General features: G+C 43.7%; 1 long non-coding RNA gene across 1 annotated transcript in view; it reads left to right on the top strand.

Moving 5' to 3' along the window:
• Nucleotides 1-21180, top strand: part of LOC309611737 — a 274615-nt gene extending 253435 nt beyond the window's left edge. Inside the window, exon 2 of the long non-coding RNA XR_014234712.1 lies at nt 21060-21180. This is a non-coding gene — a long non-coding RNA (uncharacterized lncRNA). The remainder of the gene's footprint in view (nt 1-21059) is intronic.
• Nucleotides 21181-22144: the final 964 nt, after the last annotated feature.

The following is a 22144-nucleotide window of genomic DNA, read 5'->3' on the forward strand; positions in this document are numbered from 1 at the left end:
GGTTAGCCTGAAGTCACTCAGAGGCTCCCATCACAATTTGATGTCCACACCTGTAGCATTGTTGCTGCCAATTGCTGGTTTGGGGGTTTCCAATCACATGCTGTGTCATTGAGTAAGTACATCAAAGATCTCTCATTTAAATACAAAGCTTCAGGATATAAACACCACTAAGCAGCCACTAGGTACCCAATTCCTTATTGCTGAGGCCAAGCAAAGAACAAGAATTCTTCTTGCTCAGAGCAGTAAAAGCATAAATGCCTATGAACGACGAGCTCCCCTAAGCACTATTTCTCCAGTCATTCTTTCCTATATCTGACCCAATGAATTGTGATTGGTTCTGAAAGTTTTTCCCCCTCTGGTCACCGACCTCCTAAATGGTAAAGTTATTCAATGCAGACTTATTTTAGTGGAAGTAACAAGGTTAAGTCTCGTGAGTGTAGAAGACATTTCCATTTAAATGAAAACTAATTGTTAAACTTGTGTTGGTGGGAGACTTTTATAAGGGACTCAAAATAATGTGGGCAAAGGTGCATGTGGTTCCTGGCTTTCGTGCATCACAAATGCTATCCGTTCAGTAACATCACACAGGCTTTCATCTGGCTTGGTATGGAGGATCCCTACAAATTAGCTCCTGTCAACCCCATCGAATAGGGAAAGGAGACAGATAACTTAAAAAATGTAAAGAGCACAGGGTAAAAAGCACAGTATTAAGATAATTCCAGAGATACCCTTTCCTTTCTGTCTAGAAAGTTCAAAACTGGAGTCAAAAAATAGTTTGTCTTGATGGATACAAAAGCCAGAGGACAGAGGAAAAGACTCGTTCCTTCCCTTGTGGTCAGTGTCTCTAGGCAAGACGTTGCACAGCAACAGAAAGTGGGATCTGAGCTGGCTTCTTCCCGTCTCCTCAATTCACAGCAGCAGTCTTCTCCCCCCAGGAATCTCTCCGGTGGCTGGTGCTGGGGGCTGTCTGGGTGACATGGTTGTTCAACAGAAACAGAAGTAAGAGCATCCTCCCCTGAAGTTTGTGGTCTCCCAGCCCCCGTGGCCACGTCCCTACCTGCTGCTGCCTCCCCCCACCTCCACTCCGTCCCGTCCCCACTCCCAGTGAATCACAAAGGGCTTGACTCAAGTGAATATTTACAGATCTCGTTTTCTTGGTAATTTGAAAAAGCTCCCTAGGTGACTATGACATGCTTCTGTCCTCCTGTCCCCATATAAGAACAATTGACCTAGCTTCTACCCCCAACCCCATGGAGAGATGAAGAAAGTTACCCAAGATCACACAGCTAAGTACAGGGCAAGGGGAAACCGGGACCCCCATTCTCCAGTTCTGTGCTTTTTCTACCAAAGCTTTCCTCTCATTGTAAGAGAGGGCCTTTTAAGGGATGCCAAATAGAGAGTAAAATGTGTAAAAAGAGAGGATCCTGCAGGGTTCCAAAAGAGGAAAACAAAGAAACAAAACAGATTAGATATTAGATTTACCTTCCCCTACCTCTGGAGCAATTGCATCTGCTTATAAAGACTTTCAGAATGTAAGGAGTGGGACTCTGGGAGGAACGTGGTCTAAGTGTCCTCCTCTGGATGAAGAAATGGACAAAGCAGAGAGGCCCTGGGGCTCCAGCCTGGAGAAGTCTCAGCCGGCGGAGCAGGAAGCAAGGCCTCCAGATCCTGAGCCTCACCCAGTCCTCCGGAAGTTTTGACCCACTTCCTGCTCCCTCCCTGCCACAGTTGTGTATGCCCTTCTGCTTGGAAAGAAATGCATCAAAATATCAGGGAGTAGAGCTAGAGATGATTTTAATGTTTTAAAATATTTCTTTTATTTTCCAAATTTTCTTGAATTTATATTGTTTTTATAATAAAAAACAAATTACTCTTTCAGAAAAAAAAAAGGAAGTTAATGGCTTTTGGCATAGTTCTTTATGAAATGAGATACTCCCTAGTTCTCAACATTTTCCCAAGCTCCTCCTGTGCTTCACAATGGCTGAGTGATTAATGCCTCATCCAATGTAAAGTGAAGGGGACGCAGGACTGTGGGTGGATCTAAAGAGACATGGGAAGTCTTCTTTGTTGCTAGCCTGGTTTCCTTCCAGAAGGTTCTTTTGAGGCGTTCATCCATCTATCTATCTACCTATCTATCCATCTTCTATCTATTGTCCATCATCTATCTGTTCCCTTCTCTGCGTTGAAACCATTTGACCCACTCTACACTGCCAGGTTGATGTCTGAGAAGAATCAGTTAGCTTCTGTTTTGTTTTGTTTTTTAATAATTATATAATTATTTTAAGGAGGCAAACCTGTGAGTCTTCAAATTGCATGGAATGTGAAACAGATGCCACAGCTAAAGACTAGCCTTTCCTTGCAATTTGGCCCTCAAAACAATTTTAACCCTCCCTTTTTCAAAACTAAAAGCTGAAGTGAAGGGACATAAACACACAAGGAGGTGAAACCTTAGCAGCTACTTTCAATCTGAGTTAATTGTTTCTTGAGGTCCTGCAAGTGATTTATGTCATTTATAAGCACGTTCAACTGCCACTTAGCCCCATGGGGGCAGAGATGGATCCAGTTTCATGGAGGGGGTGGCTTTTGTTGCATGCTAGTTCCCTCCTGGAGCTTGTGTTGATGCTCTTTGCCTGGGATTTCCGACTCAGCCTGTGGCAGTCAGTGTATAGCAGGGGAGGGTTGAGCCATCCAGAGGGACGCACGTGAGACTAGAGAGGACCCTACCATCCCCATCCAGATCTGCAGAAGAGCCTCCTAAGGGACCAGATCATGTCCTTGGTATCTGAGGACATCTGATCTGAAACCAGAGGGAATCAATGTGGGTTCCTTAAGTCTGTAGTCATCTAGTCCTAGTCTCTATCTGGATTTAAATGAAAGGTCCAGCTCTGTGTACACCTTGCCCAATTCAGAAGAAAGGAGAACGACTTGGTAGCTTTTAATTCGATACTGCTTTGCAGGGCGTTTAGGAAGGGGTGCTGGGTCTGGGATTTATGAACATAAATCAATCATCAAATGAATGGCCCGTAAGAATAAGAATAGAAAACAGCCATAAAGGCAGGAGGCTTGGGATATGAATTCTTTTGTTTTGTCCCTCTAGGCACAGCCTACGCCTAGCAGAATACGTTCCCTCTTGGAGTCTGCCCTAATTTAAATTTCTGAATTGGCTGTTGATGAAATACCAAAGGGCAGAGTTTTAAAACTATCCCTTGCAGTGAACCTCATAACTAATAGTACCACTTTTCTACACCTGGCATGCACAGTGTGCCAGGAATTATTGGACATGCTTAGGAACTTGTCTAACTTACCTATCTTATTTATTCCTTTGAAATAGGTATGAGTCTCACTTTATAGATGGGAAAACAGAAGCTTCCACAGACAAAGAAACTGCACACAGCGAAAAAGCTACAGAGCTCCTCCTCTTTAAACTGCCCCCACTTGCCTAATTCCATCAGCCTAGACAGGAAAATGAACCGTCGTTTCCATCAGCTCTTTGAGAAGGCACCGTGTTCGGTGTCCTGGTGATGGTGGGTCCCAGTCCTCTGTGTAGGGCACCCATCATTTATCTCTAGTAAAACTGTTTTCTCACTTGACCGTGATTCCTACTCTCCATAATACATGTGGTCATTTCCATCTGAACAAGCACACTGGGGTAGCAAGCTGCAGCCTAACTAGGAACCAACAGAGAATGTGCAGAAGCAAATTGCCACTAATTTTAATGTGTGCTTAATGCAAGTGGAGTATGTGCTCAGAATAGACTCTCTTGCTTTTCTGGGAAATACCCTTCCACAGCAATTGTTTTTAAGTGTTATTTCTGATTAATTATGTGCTATTTTCTCTCTCCCTCCGTTCCTCCCTCCCTTTCTCTCTTTCTTTCTCTTCCTCATTCCTTCCTCCTTCTTCACTAAAGGGACCATAGATAACCTTCCACCTCTCTCTCCCTGTATCTTAATATCTCAGTGTGTCTACTGTGGAAAACAATAAGGAAATGTGAACAAATAGGTGGTTAAAATGGTCTAAAACCCTCCCTGAGCTGGGAAGATGCATCACCACCTATGTTCCAGCTTTTGGCACGTGCTTGGCAGCAAACTGCAAGACCAGGAGGTCATAATCAGGAAAACAGAAACACATTACATTTTAATAATCACCTACCTTTTCAATAGCTTTGAGCTTTCAGATGTCACCTCCAGTTACAGGGAACTAAAATCAACCTGCAAGCCCTCTCCCTTTCCACTCAGAGGAAAGAACTGTAGATGATTGGTGACAATTGTCAAAGGGAAAGGACCCATAAATATGAGTTGCCTGATAGAAGCAATTCAGCAATATCAAGCTCATCAACTTCCCAGCATGGATTTTATTTTATTCCAAATCAGATACTCATTAATGGGGAACATTCTTTGAATCATCATTTTATTTACACTAGAGAAATGCAAGACACATTGTCTGGCGAGGGAATGAAGTGGCTCTCTCACTGCTCAGTTATAGGTATTTCCTTCTGTAGCCTCCTGAATTTTCATGCTAATGGAAAACACCCAGGCCAGAGGCTCGTTAGTAACAAGTTAAAATGGCACCGGAAAGTAAACGATTTTCTTTGATTTAAAAAAAAAAAAGAGCATAAAGAACACGTGGGACGACAGGGAAAAAAGTAAAATATCTTACCTGCCTTAGATGTTAGAATCAAGCCATCCAGACTCTGCTACTTAAGGAGAAGCACAGAACAGCACCCTGCAGGGATTGTGGGAGAGGCAAATTATACCCTGGTTTGAGACGGTGCCTGCCTTCTTGTCATCCTACTAGGAAATGCTGCCCATGGGGGCTCCTGTCCTCCTTCACAGCTGTGTTTTCCCAACTCCCATCTAGAGATCAATACATACTAGGTGCTCAATAAATATTTGTTGAGTGAACATCTGAATTCTGGGAGATGGCCTATCTTTATTAAATGTTAATAATATTTTAATTCAATTTTAAGCAACACCAAGCTAGTCTCTAGGCAAAAAACTAAAGTCTCCCCTGCTCTGATCTGATGTGGGTACCAAGTCAAGTGAGATCCTCTTCATCCATTCCACCATCACTCAGCTGCTTCTCTAAGTTTTTTCCGTGGCTGGGCAGAAACCTCAGAGCTGAGGGTGCTGGCCCCCTCCCAGCCATTCACACTTATGGGGAGCCCTTCCCATCTTCAAGGGGCCTTGGGAGGTGCTCCTCTGAGGATGGTGGAAGGCTGGGTGCTATGCAGTGAATCACAGATACATTGTTGGATCTTAGTGAGTTTATTTTTTTAGATCCCAGAGCCACTCAGATTTGGGGTCCACCCTCAGAGGGAGCTGTATCCCTGCTCTGTATTTTCTATGGAGTTATAAAGAGGAAAGCAGATCCAGAGACCTCTGGCAAATCAGTTCACAGAATATCATACAACATGCCAATATCCATTATCCACTTTTTCAGGATGCTGTGGTGTTTTCAGGGTTTTGAACGGCCTCTCTTCATCCTATGTTATATTTTTACCGCATTTTCCTATTCATGAAGTGTTAACCATAATTACCTCATGTTACCCTGACATCAACCCAGTGAGTTAGGTAATATTAGTATCCTTCCAGAAGAGGAAACTTCTTTTAAATCATTGCCTTTCTCAAGAATAAGAAGTGGCTTTCTTTCCGCAGCAGCGTGGCTTTCACAGAGATACCTTTGACCTAATAAATTGACCCCTCTCCTCCTGCCCTCCAGAGCTGCCCTGCCTTGTCCATCCTCTCTGTGGCCAAGATGCTTTCTTGGTAGGTGGACTCCGTTTTTGTTTTTTCATGTGACACCTTGACCTAATCAGAGAAAGCACTCTGAACCTCTAAAAATAAATAAACGTCTGACAAGAAAGAAAAAACAGAAGGGGAGGAGAAATATTGCAGAACTTGAGGATTTTGGAGTACAACCCATGTACAGACGGTATTTAACATTCTCCAAACACCAAGTGCTGGTTTCCAGGCCTGGCTTCTTGTTGTTATTTCCTGGTCACTTTGAACTGACTTATCAAATTGAATAGATTCTTTGATACATATGTTGGTATTTTAAGTCCTGGTGGGAACAAGGTCTCCCATTTGTTTCGTTTTATTCTTAAGAGGTTTTTTTTTTAAAAAACCCTGCTCAGAGAAGGAATCTCAGTCAAAACCCACTATGACTTTGGTCTTCACTCATTTCAACGAAGGATGCCAACCACTGGTCTTCTTATTAAGAACAATTCCAGCTGGCTCCATACTCCACAGGGAAGTTAGTTTAGATCCACGAAGGTGCCAGCCAACGGATGGCTGGTAATATAAGCTTAAGTAGAATGTTGAGCCTCGGGGTGCAAGGGCACAAATTAAGTAACACCCGTCTTCTTCACCCAAGTTCTTGAATTAAACGAAATAAGAAAAATGAGTTAGCATAATGAGTCCAAACCACCATCTTTATTTGAGATAAGACCCAGGGGAAGGACACTGATTGGGGCGAGAAGCAAGCAGACCTGATAACTTCCTGCATGCCCCCTTTTCTCTCCTATCTAGACCTTGTAACGGCTGGCCCATGGGGAGTTCTAGTCTGTAGAGCAGACACTTCTACCCACAGCACTGTCTTGGACTGGTCCTGATGGAAAGGGAAGAAGGAAAATGGACAAACTGAGCTCTATCCAGCCAAGAAACAAAAATCAATGCCTGCTGCCCACCAGCCCGGAAATCCTTCTTCTTCTGTGCGAGAAAACCACTTGACCTTTCCAGGCCTCGATATCCTCAGCTCTAAAAGGAGTGGGTTGGGCTGGGGGGCGGGCTGAGAGGGGGGACATGGCCGGGATCCAATCTAGCTCTGAAATCCATGCTTAGCCCCAGCAGTGACTCTGATGGGGCCAAGGCCAAGCCATGCTTTCATGCTATGCTCTCTCCCTCAAGACATCAGTTGCCTATGCTGAGGTCCATGGTCAAAGATCACACCCCTGAGACTCACCAATCATCTCTCAGATGATGATGACTGTGACGGTGACTCAGGGCACATCTGTCCCCACCACCAGAAAAATCATTCTAAGTGCACAGGTCAGTGGGAGCATCTCAGCCCACGGACGGCACTTTATCATCAACATTAGTCCCTGGGAGTATACAGGCCTACTTCCTAATGATCCCAATACAAGACTCAAGAACATTATTATGAAGATTGTGATGCAACACAGTGGTAGAAAAAAGATGAAATAAACAGGGATTTGGGGTCCTGTATCCTAACTTTGGCTCAGCACCAACAAGCCATGTGACTTACGTACCTCTGAGCTTCTTCAGTCATGTACAAGGTGATGGAATCCAAAGTTTTCAAACTTATTTTTCCCTCTTTTAAAATATAACATCTTACATGGAATATGAATACAGAGCGTGATTAAAAATAAATCTGCTCTGATAGAAGCGTGGGGAGAGTCTCAGACCCATCCCACGTGATTTCTCCCTTCCCTCTGAACATTACCCCCACCCCCAAATGTGGTAGGCCCTGAGGTCGCAAGGATCCTTTGCTCGAGAAGAATTTCCTCAGTGCCGGGCTGCATTTGGGGCCAGTACTGTGTTCTGATGTCACATCCGTTTGACAGCCTACCGAGTTCTCCTGAAGCTACATCCCTGATATTTCTCAGCAACCGTTATAGAACACTGAAGGGTATGTATGTCTAACAGTGATTTGGGCCAGTTATCAGAGTTAGAGCATAAAAACCACAGACAAAATATGCCTGAGTTTCCATTGCAAGAGTAAGTTTTAGCTCAACAGGGAGAGAGAATAGGGCAGAGCCTAAAGGCAGAGTGTTATTATAAAATAATTTACTTTAAAAGAGATTCTTCTCACTACTCTCTGTTGCACAACCCAGACTCACGGCATGAGATCTTGACCATAAAATCATGTGAGGAAGATCAGGTTCTGCTCCTGAGAGAAAGTGCTTCTCTCTCACAGGAAACATGAAGTCGTTTTGGCCTTCAGAAGAGCTGGCCCCATCCTCCGGTCACCCAGACCCCTCATATATCTCCTCTGCATGTGTTCATTCTTTTGAAGGTGATGGGGGTTCTTCGCATGGAAGATATATGCAGCTCGATGGCGGGAAGTGAGATCCTAATTATCTGCAGCTGACAACCTTTCAGGGCCCATTATAAAAGAAATGTCCGCACCAGGCACTCCGAACCCTCTATCCCAGCTCCAGGGAGATTGCGGGAGCAACAAGGAGTGATTCCGAGAGCCTGATTTATCAGGGAAGATTAGAAGAGTTACATCTACGGTCTGGGGAAACAATGACAGAGGGGGAGCAGGCTAATGGGTGACAAAGGGGCAGGAGGGAGAGAAGAGATTTATGTAGCCTGGTACGAGGGTGAACAACTGGAGGAATGGAATGAAGTGAAGACAGGAAAGAAAGTCCCAAGTAAATATCAGGGAAACTTTCCTCGCTGATTTATTAGACAGATGAGCAAATCTTCCAAATGAAGCTTCTTTCTCACCGAGAAAGAGGGAGTGAGCCTACATAAATGTGTCATGGCCATTTGTCTCTGTCACTGGGGGACCCGAAGTGATATCTAGCAGGGCCTTCCATCTTTCTCTTGAAGATTGTCTTTAAAAGTCAGAATCCACCTTTTTCCCTCCAGGACACTGGGAGGCTCTTAAGGGGCACGTGCTTCTTAAGGCACAATTCTAGGCATAGCCACTTGCTAAGCATCACCAAGACTTACTGTCTACTTTATAATTTTTAGGGGAGCAGAGTGTACTTATCCATGGTCCCCAGCCCAGAATCTCCCTGGGGAGAGGAGAGCTTATGCTTCAGACACAAGCCAGGAAAACACTTCGAAATTCAATTGAGGTCCTCTCAGCAGGGGCACATGGAAATGTTCTGGTGAATCTGACTGCCTACAGAGTACCCCTATCTGACCTGAATCGAGACCCTCTTATGTGCCACTTAAGATCCCCTCAGAGTCTCCTTGTTCCCGATGCCACCGTAGCACCCAGCTCTGCGTGAGCTCCGACTGACATCACACAGGCTCCACCTGACCTGCCCCACCTCGAGCCCTGGGGATTCTCTGTTGCCACAGAGATGCAGGATGTCTCAAAAGCCCACCATGCACCCACCCAAATGCAACTGGGAGTGATCAGTGGGGAAAACGTTTGACCCATAAAAGATGGGAGCTGGCAGATAAAAGTCTCTCTCCTTTCTCCTCTCTGATGGACTGTAAAATTATGCACTTTAGATGGTTTTCAGAGGGACAGTCCTGCAAGATCAAGCAATCAGTAGGATGTAGTAGCAGCCAGTAGGATAAATCATCCTCATCCCGCCTCTCCCTACCTCACTCTCCTGTCACCTCCCTCCTGCTCCCTGGGGTTGTACCCCCTAACAGGATAATAGCACAGAAACCTGTGCCTCAAGTTCTGCTTTCTAGGGGGAACCCAGGTTAAGATATGACTAAAGCATCAAGGCACAAGATGATCCAGACTAAATTGTCTGGAGAATGGCATAAAGTTCTTTAATCATTCGGCCTGGGCATCTGGTCCATTTATTCTAGGCATTGCACAAAATTGTCCCCTTCCAACCTCAGCCCCCTGACAGTGCCTCCAGACACAGCAAGGATCCTTGTATGGACACCATCTTATGTGTCAGTGTCTCCACTGGCGTAGTCTACTGGAGAGGGCTGGCAAGCTGGAGGACTTGAGCTCAGCCCCATTGGTGTTTCCTACTGTGCCCCCATAGGAGCTGGGTACCGGGGGAGGTGATGATCAGCTCCTTGGAGGTAACCTGAGAGGTCGCTGACTAGCCTGTGGCCTTTCCATCCAGCTGTGAGATCTCTCTGCCACAACTACTTCTAACTCTATTCTTTGTGTTACAGGCAATACAATTCCAGTCAAGCACCGGTAAACTGAGAATCCTAAAATGATCACTCAATATTGCCAAAAACTCAGTCTTGGTGTTCCAAAGAGAAACCCCGCAACCCCATGTTATCTGTAAATGCTGCAAGCTTTTGTTGTTGTTTTTGTTTTGTTTTTAGTGTGCGTTTTAAGTTCAACTATTTTTATGTCCCCACCAAAAAAAAAAAAAAAAAAATTGTAAATTTCCTTAGTAACCCATTATGGGTTAGTGAATTCCCAAACCATTCAAAAATACTTTAAAGTTCTTTTGGGACATAGCCAGATACTTAATATTGTATTACATTTTATAGTTGTCACTTAATCAAGCTATTTAATATTATAGTACATTTTAAAACTGTCACTTAATCACATTTTCTTGACCCTTTTATGGGAATTAAAGATCACTGTAGATAAAAAATGGCATGCTTTAGTTTAAATAGATTCAGTATGTCCAGTTTGACAGTTACTTCTGAGACATTAAAAGAATTTTCTGTGATTAATGTGACCCACACACGTTAAATGGTGTAATGTTCCATTTCTTCAGCCATTAGCGGAAACAGCATCAGACAGAAGGAGCCAGAACGTAGCCAACTGCATGTAAAGCCAGCGATGGGGGTGGTGGGGGGTGGAGTTTAAAGATAATACAGAGCCAGGCAGGCTGAGATAAGAGAGAGATTTCTACTGATTTAATATTTGCTTTCTCTGGGCATCCTGAGAGCAAAGTCTGAGAAGCCCAAAGGTCAGGCCCTGGTAATGGAGTGAATGCCAGTCCCGAGATGCAAGCACTCTGAGGGGAGAACCCTCCACAAGAGGGGGGATCTCGGGCCGTCAGAGGAGTGGAGTTATTCGGTGCTTATTATAAATGATTGATGAACACTGCTTCTAAATTTAGAAAAGCTCTCTAAATGGACATTTACTCACAAGGGGAAAAAAAAAAACAACTCTGAAAGGTCCATCCCTGGAACGGTTTTGTTTATGGCGCTGCGATAGTTCTGGGCAATTAATCCAGAATTGCGTCACTGAAAGATTTTATATTCTTAAGTGTTCACTCATGTAGTTAAAGTAAATTATGTCCTTTTCCAAACATGTTTCAAAGAATTGTACTGGGTTTTAAAAATCCTGGTCCCTAAATCCTACTTGTTTGTTTAATTAATCTGGAAATAACTGCTCCTTCTTTGTTTCTTAATCACAGATCACATACACTGTATTTGTTAGCAGCTGCGAATGAAAGCGTGTCCCAGTGTGTTTTTCTTGATTGTTTAATAAGAGCTGAATAATACCCTATTTAATCCATCAAGTAGGACATTACAATAACATTGATCTTTTGTTTGACAGCAAATTTGTTTGATAACAGAATAGAATATAATGTAACCAAATCAGTGTCAGAAATGCATTTCAGAGAATCCAGTTAAAAACACCGGTGCACACTCCAGACACTGAGCAGTAGGGCAAAGGGACCAGGCACAGGAAGACACACTGGGCAGGAGGGTATGAAGGGAAAATCTAGCCTTGCAAAATGCCCAGAGCTCACCCAGAAGATCAAGACAAGCACGCCCTAGAAAGGTGGTCATTCTGGCTGAGGAGGGCCAACCTACTCCAAGCTCAGAATGGACAGACCAATGACCCCCATTGTGTTCTTCCTTTGTTGGCTCAAATACTGTAATTCTTGGGGCCAAAGACCCCAGATCCTACCATCACTTATTAGCACCCCTTCTTTCACCTCCTGCTACCACACAGTAAGGGCTCTTGAAGAATGCTATTGTTCACAGACCAGCATCCTTCTCTGGTTTCAAACCTGTATATAAGAGACCATTTCTTTTTAGCATCTTCTATCTCCAGGGAGGAATGGGAATTGGTTCAAAGGATTGTGCGAGACCCGATCTTTATGGACTTCATTTAGGAGGACAAGTGTCAGCCCTGGTATTTATTCACATATGTGTTCATTAGATGTTTTACAATTGGACACTTTCTTTCCCTTCAAAACCCAGCGCAGAGCTGTAACAAAGCCTCTCTCTAGATGCCAAAACCAGATAACAGAGGAGAAAAGAATGTGTAGCAACAAACAAAAATTCCCAAAGTACTCAGTTTTCAGAGTTGTGTATCTTGTCCTGAAAGTTGAATCGGTTGTCTTTCATTCAAAACTATCTGTAACACCACACACACACATACACACACACACATACCCTCCACATACCTTTGAAAAAGAATTACTGAGGTCAACCAGTTCTGTACAAAATAGCCGGTTGCTTGAATAAATTAAATCTCTTCTTTCTCCAGGATGACTTATGTGCAGACGCTGACCAGATTCAATGCGCTGTCCTTCTCACAGAGAACGTGCAAGTGCAGAGACCCAGGAAGCAGTGGAGGGGATGCAGATGATTCACTTCGTGTCACTGGGGAGAGGGAGGAAGGCAGTTGTATCTGAAAAATCTCTAAGAAAACAAATACCATTGGAAACACCTGCACTCTCTTTAGGAGCTTTTTTTTTTTTTTTTTAAGAAATTCACGTTCTTTTATTTATTTATTTATTTATGGCTGTGTTGAGTCTTCGTTTCTGCACGAGGGCTTTCTCTAGTTGCGGCAAGTGGGGGCCACTCTTCATCGCGGTGTGCGGGCCTCTCATTATCGCGGCCTCTCTTGTTGCGGAGCACAGGTTCCAGACGCGCAGGCTCAGCAATTGTGGCTCACGGGCCCAGTTGCTCTGTGGCATGTGGGATCTTCCCAGACCAGGGCTCGAACCCGCGTCCCCTGCATTGGCAGGCAGACTCTCAACCACTGCGCCACCAGGGAAGCCCCTTTAGGAGCTTTTTATCAATTTTCCATGGATAATACAAACCTCACCTTCTAACGAAGGCAGAAGGAGTATTCACAAAGGTAAGTTCAAACCTTTACTGGTGACTATAAGCTGAGAAAGCAAAAGAATAAGTGTCATCAAATTTCCCAAATTGACCCTAATGCTGTGCTGATGGTCCTCTGCTAACCCAGACCTCAGGAGAAATTTAATTGTTATTCCACTTTGAAAACATCTCCAACTAAAACCCGAATTTCCCTGTCACTCACACTTTGTCTTCACCCCGTCACAGAGGGGAAAGATCCAGGATGATCTCGTGGATCTAAAAAGTTGAGGAGTCTTTGCTTTAATCCCTCCCTAGTTTTTCCTCGCCAGTCTCCCATTCTCACATTATTACCGTTCCTTCCCTCTCTCCATCGCTGCCTCCTTCCTTATTCTTTTGTTCTCTAACCTTCCCCTTTTGTATTAATGAAGTCCTTTGTAATTTTTCTTCAAACTTTCAAGTAGATTCCTTTGTGACTTCTGTTTTTTTTAATCTGATAGGGCTTTTTAAAAAACCCATGAAAATTATTAATATTTCCATCCTTTCTGGCACTGTACCACAGGCCTTAAAACATTCTATTACATTTCTCATCTGAAACGGCTTTCTCTTGACCCAGAAGTATTGGCAAATTACAGACCCCAAGCCCGTCTTTTATGGAGAAGGTCTGAGTGCAAGTGGTGGCCTTTCAAGTGCTTAACCAGAAAGTCATAATCTTTATGACAAATAGCCTCTCGCTTTGCAGTTATGGCTAGTTTACTATGCATATGGCTGACAGAGGGGCCCGTAAAGTAGTCAGGGACTTTTTCTCAAGCCCCCTCCCACGTGGCACATCGCTCCTTTTTACTGATCTTGTTGGAGGGACAGCATTACCCCACAGATCACCCAAGCTTCCTGACCAGCTGCCAGGCTGTAAAGCACAAGGAACTGGAGTGGTCGATCCAAAGACATCAACTTGTCACTCCCGATGATCGTTCATCTGCAACAGAAATAGCCCACAGTGCCTGGGAGATCGATGTGGAGACCACCGCTCTTCAACGTTATTGCCACTAATTATTAAGATGAATGCGGTGATTAATGGCAGCGATGCTTCTTCACTTTATGCAAATGGTGAGCTCATGCATATACATGGCAGAGGAGGCTCACCAACCTGGTGCCCGCAATGTCGCCGTTCAGCCCCCTTATTCAGCTGTCACTGTGACCCAGGTGCAACGACTTAGAGCGATTTAAAAAGAAATGCTAAAAATGAATTGTTGATCAACAGCCTCAGGCAGCTTTTTGGAAATTCCTTTCTAGGAGGGCTGTGCTTTGATTAGGGAAAGCTCAATCAAGGCAATAACTAGGGTTATTAAGGATGCTGCATTAGCCTGTGGGCCTTTGCGTTCCCGTTGTCTGGAGGAAAGAGCTGGTAAGGATGGAGAAAATGCAGCTTCTGCCGTGATGATGTGGTAAACTGAGGCAAGGCAGCCTCTCTGGGTCTAGTTTTTCTCCTTAGTAAAAATCTGGGGTTCCAATTAAATGACATAAAGCCCTTTTTAACCTTAAAATTATATGAGTCTTTAAGGCAGGCCTTTTGTCTTCTACCCAAAATGAACACTTTGTCACAATAATCCTTGGTAGAGCATGTCCTCCATTATTTGTTTTATTCCATAGGCATATATTTCATTCATTCCACAAACATTTCACTGAGCATCTATCCTTTGCATGATACAAAACTCTCTTTCCTCCATAAGAACCCTACGTGAGAACGTAATGTTAACCACAGTGTATCCCACTTATTCGCTGTGTCTTAGATGTAAGCTCTCTAATGACTGGAGCCAAACCTTATTCTGCTTTACAAACCCAGTGCCTGACACATGGTTGGCACTCAATAAATATTTGTTAAATGAATGAATGATAGGCCCTGGAGAAAAATGATTATAAAAGGAGTTAAGAAATGACCCCTGCCCTCCAGTACCTTAGGATCAATGTGAAGCCAAAAGTACACTCAGGCAAGGAGCCAGCAAAATGTTACAAAGAATGAGGTAGTTCTGTGTAGCAACTGGTGGCTCTTGAACAAAAAGTGTCACGTTGAAGAGGTGTTCAGGAAGAGTAAAACTTTACTACGGGATTTCAGGAATGGGAGGCTTTTATAAGACAAATTCTAGAACTGGAAGGGAATGTGTGTGCCCGACCCCTTGCCTCCAGTCTCATGCCAAACAGATGGTGTTCCACGCCTTCTTAAAGACCTGAAGGGAGAGATTCTACATTCTCCGTTGGCTACCCAGACCAGCCCACTGCTCAAGAAGTCCTTCTCATCATCCACTCAAAGCCTCTCCTTCCACGTGGACTGGATCTAGATGGATGGTGGCCACGTGCTTTTCTGATGCCTGACGCTGTTACGTCACTGAAGGGCCAGCAGGGACAGTTAATCTGATGGGTGACTTTAGAGACCACTTGTGCCACTCAGGGAGGCTGATGGCCTGATCTGCATCCTTCTGGAAACAGACTCCCTGGAGAAGTAAATCACAACCACAAGTGACCAACGAGCCATTTTCTTTCCTTCTCAGATATCCTACAGCTGGAATTTCAAGTGGGTCCACCACTATAAGCCTGAACTCTGGTGATCTCATCCTCTGCTCTTATTTCCATCTTTTTTTCTCTACATGAATGCCAGAATTCAAGGTTGGGGTAGTTGTATATGATGGCTGGAGCAAGGGTCCTGTAGGTGGGCCAGCATCTGGGTCCTGGTCCTGCCCCTGGCTAGCTGTGGGAGAAACCTTCCGTATTCTGAACTGCCAGATAGAGACAGTAACAGTATATATACCTTACAGAGTTATTTGGGGGGGATAAAGGGAAAAAATGGGGTGAAGTGCCTGGTGCACAGTAAGCCCTAGATAAATGAAACAGGTAAAAGAGCATTTTTCCTTGTGTCTGCACTGGCTGGCCTAATGAATAGGGCTGAATGCTTAAATCGTCATCCTTAAAGGGAATGCAGGATATCTTCCGGTTCTGTTCCTGCTTTTCAGCAGGCGGGGCCCTCTCCTTAGTGTGAGCCCAGTGATACAAAGGCTGTATTGGTCATTCCTGCTCAGGTGTTAGTCTTCTCATTGTACCAACATTTTGTCCTGACTTTCAGATTTCTGGATGGACAACCGAGCATGAGAGAACATCGGTATAAACTCTACTGGAATATGCTGCACAAAGCTTGCATTTCAGATGATGGTAACCCAGCTGCTGCTACCTCCCATCCCTGAGTGTGCTCACCTCCCACAGCCTGGATTCCCGGGCGTGCCATCGAATGCACATTGATGGCGAGGGCTCATCAGGATGTTGAAACCGCTACTGGTTGAATGTATAAAGGGTGTAGAATTGGAAAACCTTGAAGGAGGAATGGCAAATTATTCACTGTCAGAATAGCTGTGATGGACAAAGTGAGAAGCAGCTTGGGATTTCATAGTCAGCTCCGGTCCCTACAGACATCTGGCCTCTCAACAGACACCGAGGCTCAGCTATTACTCCACATACTACTATACAGTAGGAGGCCTATTCCGGGCTTCCATTGTCAATACGCATTGACATGCATTTTCCATTATTTAAAGGTAGCTTTTAAGGAGGTTATTTGTGGATATAATGGATGCCTCTCCAAGGACCTCCTTCTGTATTCTTCCTGTAGGCAAACCCCCTGCTGGTCACATCTGCATTTGTCATGAGAGACCCTGCTTTCGCCAGCCTCTCCAGCTCATTTCAGCTCCTGATACAGTCAGTGCTTCTCAGAAGACCTCGTCTCCCAGGCCTCTGTCGGAGACTTTAGCAAAGTCCTGCATCCTGTGCTTGGCTTTGCTCCTGGTAGCCTAACTTAGCCATGCTGCTAAACCTGGCTGCTCCAAGTGATGTTTGACGAATGCCTTCTTTCTAAGCATCTCTGGGGCAAGGCAGGGAAAAAATAATCAGATCCTTTTTTCCTTTTCTGTGAAAGTCTGGAGTGTGAAGCCCTAACTTTGAACCCATTATGTCTACAAAGAGGCCGTCAGAATCATGGCAAGTTGCCGCCTCTGGAGGAGACCGTAAGACTTCTGACCTATCACCTCAATCCAGATCTGAGCATGGTAAGGCTCAGAGAGGGAGGTTTTCCAGGTCCCAGGCTGGTAGGTGGTAGAGCCAGGAGGACCACTGGGTCAGGCCACCCTTCACTTCCACAGCCAGGGCCTCTCAGAGTGGACAGAGGACTCATCATCCATGCCCACTTCTTCCTTCTCTCCTACCTTCCTCCCTTCCTGTCTTTTTTTTTGGGGTGGGGGGAGGAGAGGCTTGGAATACATTAAATAAAGCAATAAGTTTACAAAAATTTCATGTATCTTATACGTTTGTATTTAACAAATTAAACTGTGCTCTTTGCAAGATAATCAGGGATTTTAAAAAAATTAAGGTTTAGCAAACTCCAGGCAGGATGGTTCAGTCGTGACTTCTTTCAATCCTTGCGTGTCTCTCTGAGGATCTCGTTTAGAGATAACGGCTGAGCTTGAGCCCTATGGGGATGTGAGGTCAGCACACGACCTTGAAAGCCTGCCTCCCTCTCAGCCCTCCTGGGATGGGCTTTAACTGGACCACAGAGTTTTCCATTTTGAACAGAGGGGGAAGTTGGAGACATAAAAGAAGGTGAAGACAAAGGGAGTAGTAAACAAGAAAGTGAAGTGGAAAGAAGAAAATGAAAAAGAAACACCCACTTGCTTTGCTACTTTTCTCATTCATTTTAAGATTCTCAGATCAAGTACTAAAGGGGGAACCACAGAGGAAAAGGGAATCAGTATTGGACAAGTGTTCTGCAGAGATGTGTACCCCTCAAACACGTGCAAACAAGAATTCCAGCCAAGCACAAGACACTGCACACTAGTCTCCCACTGCCTGGTCTGCAGCCTGGAGCTGCGGAGTGGTGAGCCAAGCATGTGTGGTCACAGAGCTTGGGATCCTTAGCTCTTTATTTACTCCCAAAGACAGCCTTTCACCGCACAGGCACTTCTTTATGAATAGGCAATATGGGCTCGTTATATTGTTATAGATAATTGTTGGATCAAAAGTGAAATGAACTGGTAAATGCATTAAGTGCTTCAGTATATTTTACTTTTTAAGAAAAGTTATTTTCCCCACTACTGGGCATATACCCAGAGAAAACTATAACTCAAAAAGAAACAAGCACCCCAATGTTCACTGCGGCACTATTTACAATAGCCAGGACATGGAATCAACCTAAATGCCCATCGACAGATGAATGGATAAAGAAGATGTGGTACATATATACAGTGGAATATTACTCAGCCATAAAAAGGAACAAAATGGGGTCATTTATAGAGACGTGGACGGACCTAGAGACTGTCATAGAGAGTGAAGTAAGTCAGAAAGAGAAAAACAAATAACGTATATTAACACATATATGTGGAATCTAGAAAAATGGTACAGATGAACCTAGTTGCAAGGCAGAAATAGAGACACAGACGTAGAGAACAAACATATGGACACCAAGGGGGGAAAGGGGGAGTGGGATGAATTAGGAGATTGAGATTGACATATATACACTCATATGTATAAAACAGATAACTAATGAGAACCTGCTGTATAGCACAGGGAACTCTACTTCACTTTGCTGTACAGTAGAAACTAACACAACATTGTCAAACAACTATACCCCAATAAAAATAAATAAATTTAAAAAAATTTTAAAAAGAAAAGTTATTTTCAAAAGAAATCGGAGCTCTAGCTATACCTAAGAAACCACAGAAAAACTCAGAGAATTTTTGAGAGAGGGACAGCTTTGCTGATGCTTCATCCCACATTTAGAGAGTTGGCTGGCTGTTCAGATGGTGGGATGCTCGTGGAGATGGGGAGCCAGGAGGGACCGTGGAAGGAGTCCTCATCTCCAGCAAGGGCTATGGGGTGCATAGCAGCAGTCAGGCTTTGCTGTCACAGAAACTCTGGGACAAGGGAAAGGATTTTCATGATGTGCAAGGAAAGACATGGAGCCATCCCCTAAGCAAGAGCTAAGAACAGAAGAATGTGTACAAGTAATTGAAATGGGAATGCAATCAACACATCTTTCAGTGGTGGGGCGGGGGAGGATTGATAAGAATTTGAAATTGCTGCAGTACTTGAAGCCTTTGAAAAAAGCAACAATAACAAACAGAACCACAACTTGGGAAAAAAATCTAGAAGGGACAATCCGTCTGGGAGGAGCTTCTTTTCTTCTGTGGAACATACTTATGCTTACTGGGTGGCATATTTGGATCTGAATATCTAAGCCCAGCAGTTGATACAGAATTCTGTAGTTTCCAACAGGGCAGTTTTTCCTTCACTATGGTTTGTGACCATCCTCCTGACTTTGCCTAGAAAATAAAAGCATTTTTGACTGAAGCTAGAAAAGTGATCTTTTTTCTCCCAAAGAATAGGAGTTGATATCCAGCATCCCTTCTGACTCTCAACTCCATGATCTTTGAAATTCTACTACTTGTCCCGATCCACCATTATAAGCAGAGGCTGGGACAGGAGGAGTTTGTTGACATCATAAATACTAAAACAGCACTGGTCTTCTGCATACCAATAGCATAAACAGTACAACCTGAGAATTACGCAGAGCACATTTTGCAAGTCTACACAGATGTGCAGGAGTATGTAAACTACTTTCTCTATTTCTGGAAGCTAAAGAAATCTCGTTTGTAAAACAATTTTCTTTCCCTGCCCTTCTCTTAGCACAACACCGCCCCCAAACTTCAACTGCTGTTGGAGGAACTGCTGTTCCTCTTAACACAAATGCAGTATTCTGTTAATTGTTTCTTCCCTGCTGTAAAATGTCAAACTTACCCCCATCTCCTTTTTCTATGACACAGTTTGCATTTGATGAAATTTAAAAGTTACTTTTTAAACTGAGGTCTAGTTAAATTATAAGAAAGTTATTTCTATTTCCCCTGGATATAGTTGTTAAACGATTCCCCCATGTTGGCCAAATTTTTGGAAAAACTATAATTGGAATCCGAAAAGTGTTTTGGGAAGACCCCAAGAAAGGTGTCGAGACCTTATATCTAGATTAGATATGCACAGTCAACAGCAAGCCTACTATGTCCTTGGGTTCCATCAAAAGACTGAGGGAATTCGTAGACACTGACTACTGAGTGTAATTATCCAGGTTGTGAATTATTAAGATCATCTTGCTTCTTTCATTTCGTCTCAGCTGACCTTCCCCTACCTCAGGTTCAACAAACATTTCTGAGCAACTATTGTATATTACAGGTACTTGTTAGGACCTGGCTCTTTTTTCTTCTCCAAAAGTCTTTGGGCTCTAAAAGTCAGGCTCTTTCCATTGTGTCACAGCAACCCCCATCCCAGGGGGTCAGAAGAAAGGAAGACGATGACTCTCACATGAATTTATGTACAGTTCTGGTAAAAGACTTGAAGAAGCAGAAGGCTAAACTAAACTTTATGGCTAAATAGAGGTTTCCGGATTAACGATGCTTATGTTGTTCACCCATAATGGGGAAACAGAAAGGAGATTATGGTTGCTCACTTAATAGAGGGGAGATTCTCTGCAGACATCCTTCTCCATGGCCAGTCATTTTTAAAAGGTTTTTGAAAGCAGTCAGTCTTCTGAGAAAGAGCTTTAAATAGCTAAGCTCTCTAAAATTCATATCATACATTGATGAAACCAATACTAATATACGGGAAAGGGACTAAGAGCATTGTTTGAAAAAGTTTAAGAATACTTGGCAAAAAATTATAGTTTATTAGTTTCCATAGTTTAAGAATAAATATGAAAACCTACAGTACCTCCTCACCAACCTCACCTGGCAAAGCAGGAAACTTCCTGCTCCAGTGCTATGGCCAGCATCCACGCAATGATGGTTGGTAAATGTTTTTAATATCACCTCTGTATAGCACATGACTCACACATCTATCCTGGCTCAACATTCTTGGGTCCTAGTCATTTGATCGTCAACATCACTGGTGACATGTTACACCTACAACAATATTTAGCATCTTCAGTAAAAGGATAATCATTCATTCAATCAGAGTCAAAAATCAAACTTATGAATTTCAAAGAAACTTCTGTAAGTGAGTTAATCACTTGCTTACCACCAGAAAGACCCTTTCCAGTGTTTTAAGCATTGGGAGAAATTTGGAGATTCCCTTGTAGGCACAGCTATAGAGCTCTTAAAAACTGATGGGATTGGGCTTCCCTGGTGGCGCAGCGGTTGAGAATCTGCCTGCCAATGCAGGGGACACGGGTTCGAGCCCTGGTCTGGGAGGATCCCACATGCCGCGGAGCAACTAGGCCCGTGAGCCACAACTACTGAGCCTGCGCATCTGGAGCCTGTGCTCCACAACAAGAGAGGTCGTGAGAGTGAGAGGCCCACGCACCGCGATGAAGAGTGGCCCCCGCTTGCCACAACTAGAGAAAGCCCTCGCACAGAAACAAAGACCCAACACAGCCAAAAAAAAAAAAAAAAAAAAAAAAACAAAACTGATGGGATTGAATTATGAATTCAAGAAGAGATCACTCCACCACATCCCTGAAAACACATGTTTTCTATACTTACAACACATTTATACAAATACACACACACACACACACACACACACACACACACACACAGAAGTTGAGTATTTGCCTGTTAGAATACACAGGATGACACTTCTATGGTGACTGTCCTATAGTAAGCTGGCTATTTTAACTCTGAAAATGGCCCTAGTTTCCAGCCTAAAAGATAATAGAGAGGTATCTCAGCAGAAGATAAAGAACAGGGATATTACCAAACCAGTCAACAAATATTTATTTTTAGAGTGTCCATGTGTTTCCACTTTTCCAGATCAGGCTTCCCTGCCCTTAAACAGTTTATATTCTAGAGAATAAAACATAAACAAATCAATCAATAAACTAATTTTAAATTCTGGAAAGTTCTACGTAGAAGACATATTAAGCTAAAGTGAGAGAAAGTAACTGAGAGTGATCAGGGAAGAATCTGATGGGACATTTGAGCTGAGACCTGAATGCTGATAAAATGCAGCCATGTGAAGAATAGAGGAAGGAGCCTTTTAAGGAAAACAAATATGGGGTGAAAAGGCTCTGAGACAGCTGTGAGCTTTATATGATGAGTTAAAGAAAGAAGACCAATGTGGGGAGATGAGGTCACAGAGCTGGGTAGGGAATTTTGCTTCCAGCAGTGCGGCAGATCAGCTACTCTGAAAATCCTCCTGCTGCAGAACCTCTAGTGATGAATCAATTACAAGATATTTTTTAATGCACAGCTGAAACTGCATGAAAGTAAGGTAGACCCACATGGGGAGAAAGCTGCTTAGTGAACTGAAACCGGAGTGGTGAGTTAATGGGGAAGCTGGGTCTGCACTGGGGCAATGTTATTAGGAGTCTAGAGTTTTGGGGATTAATGATCACATGGAGACTAGACTAGCCAAACGCAGGATGGGGA

The sequence above is a fragment of the Balaenoptera borealis genome (assembly GCF_965194805.1).
Source record: "Balaenoptera borealis genome assembly, chromosome: 15".
Classification (NCBI taxonomy): Eukaryota; Metazoa; Chordata; class Mammalia; order Artiodactyla; family Balaenopteridae; genus Balaenoptera; species Balaenoptera borealis.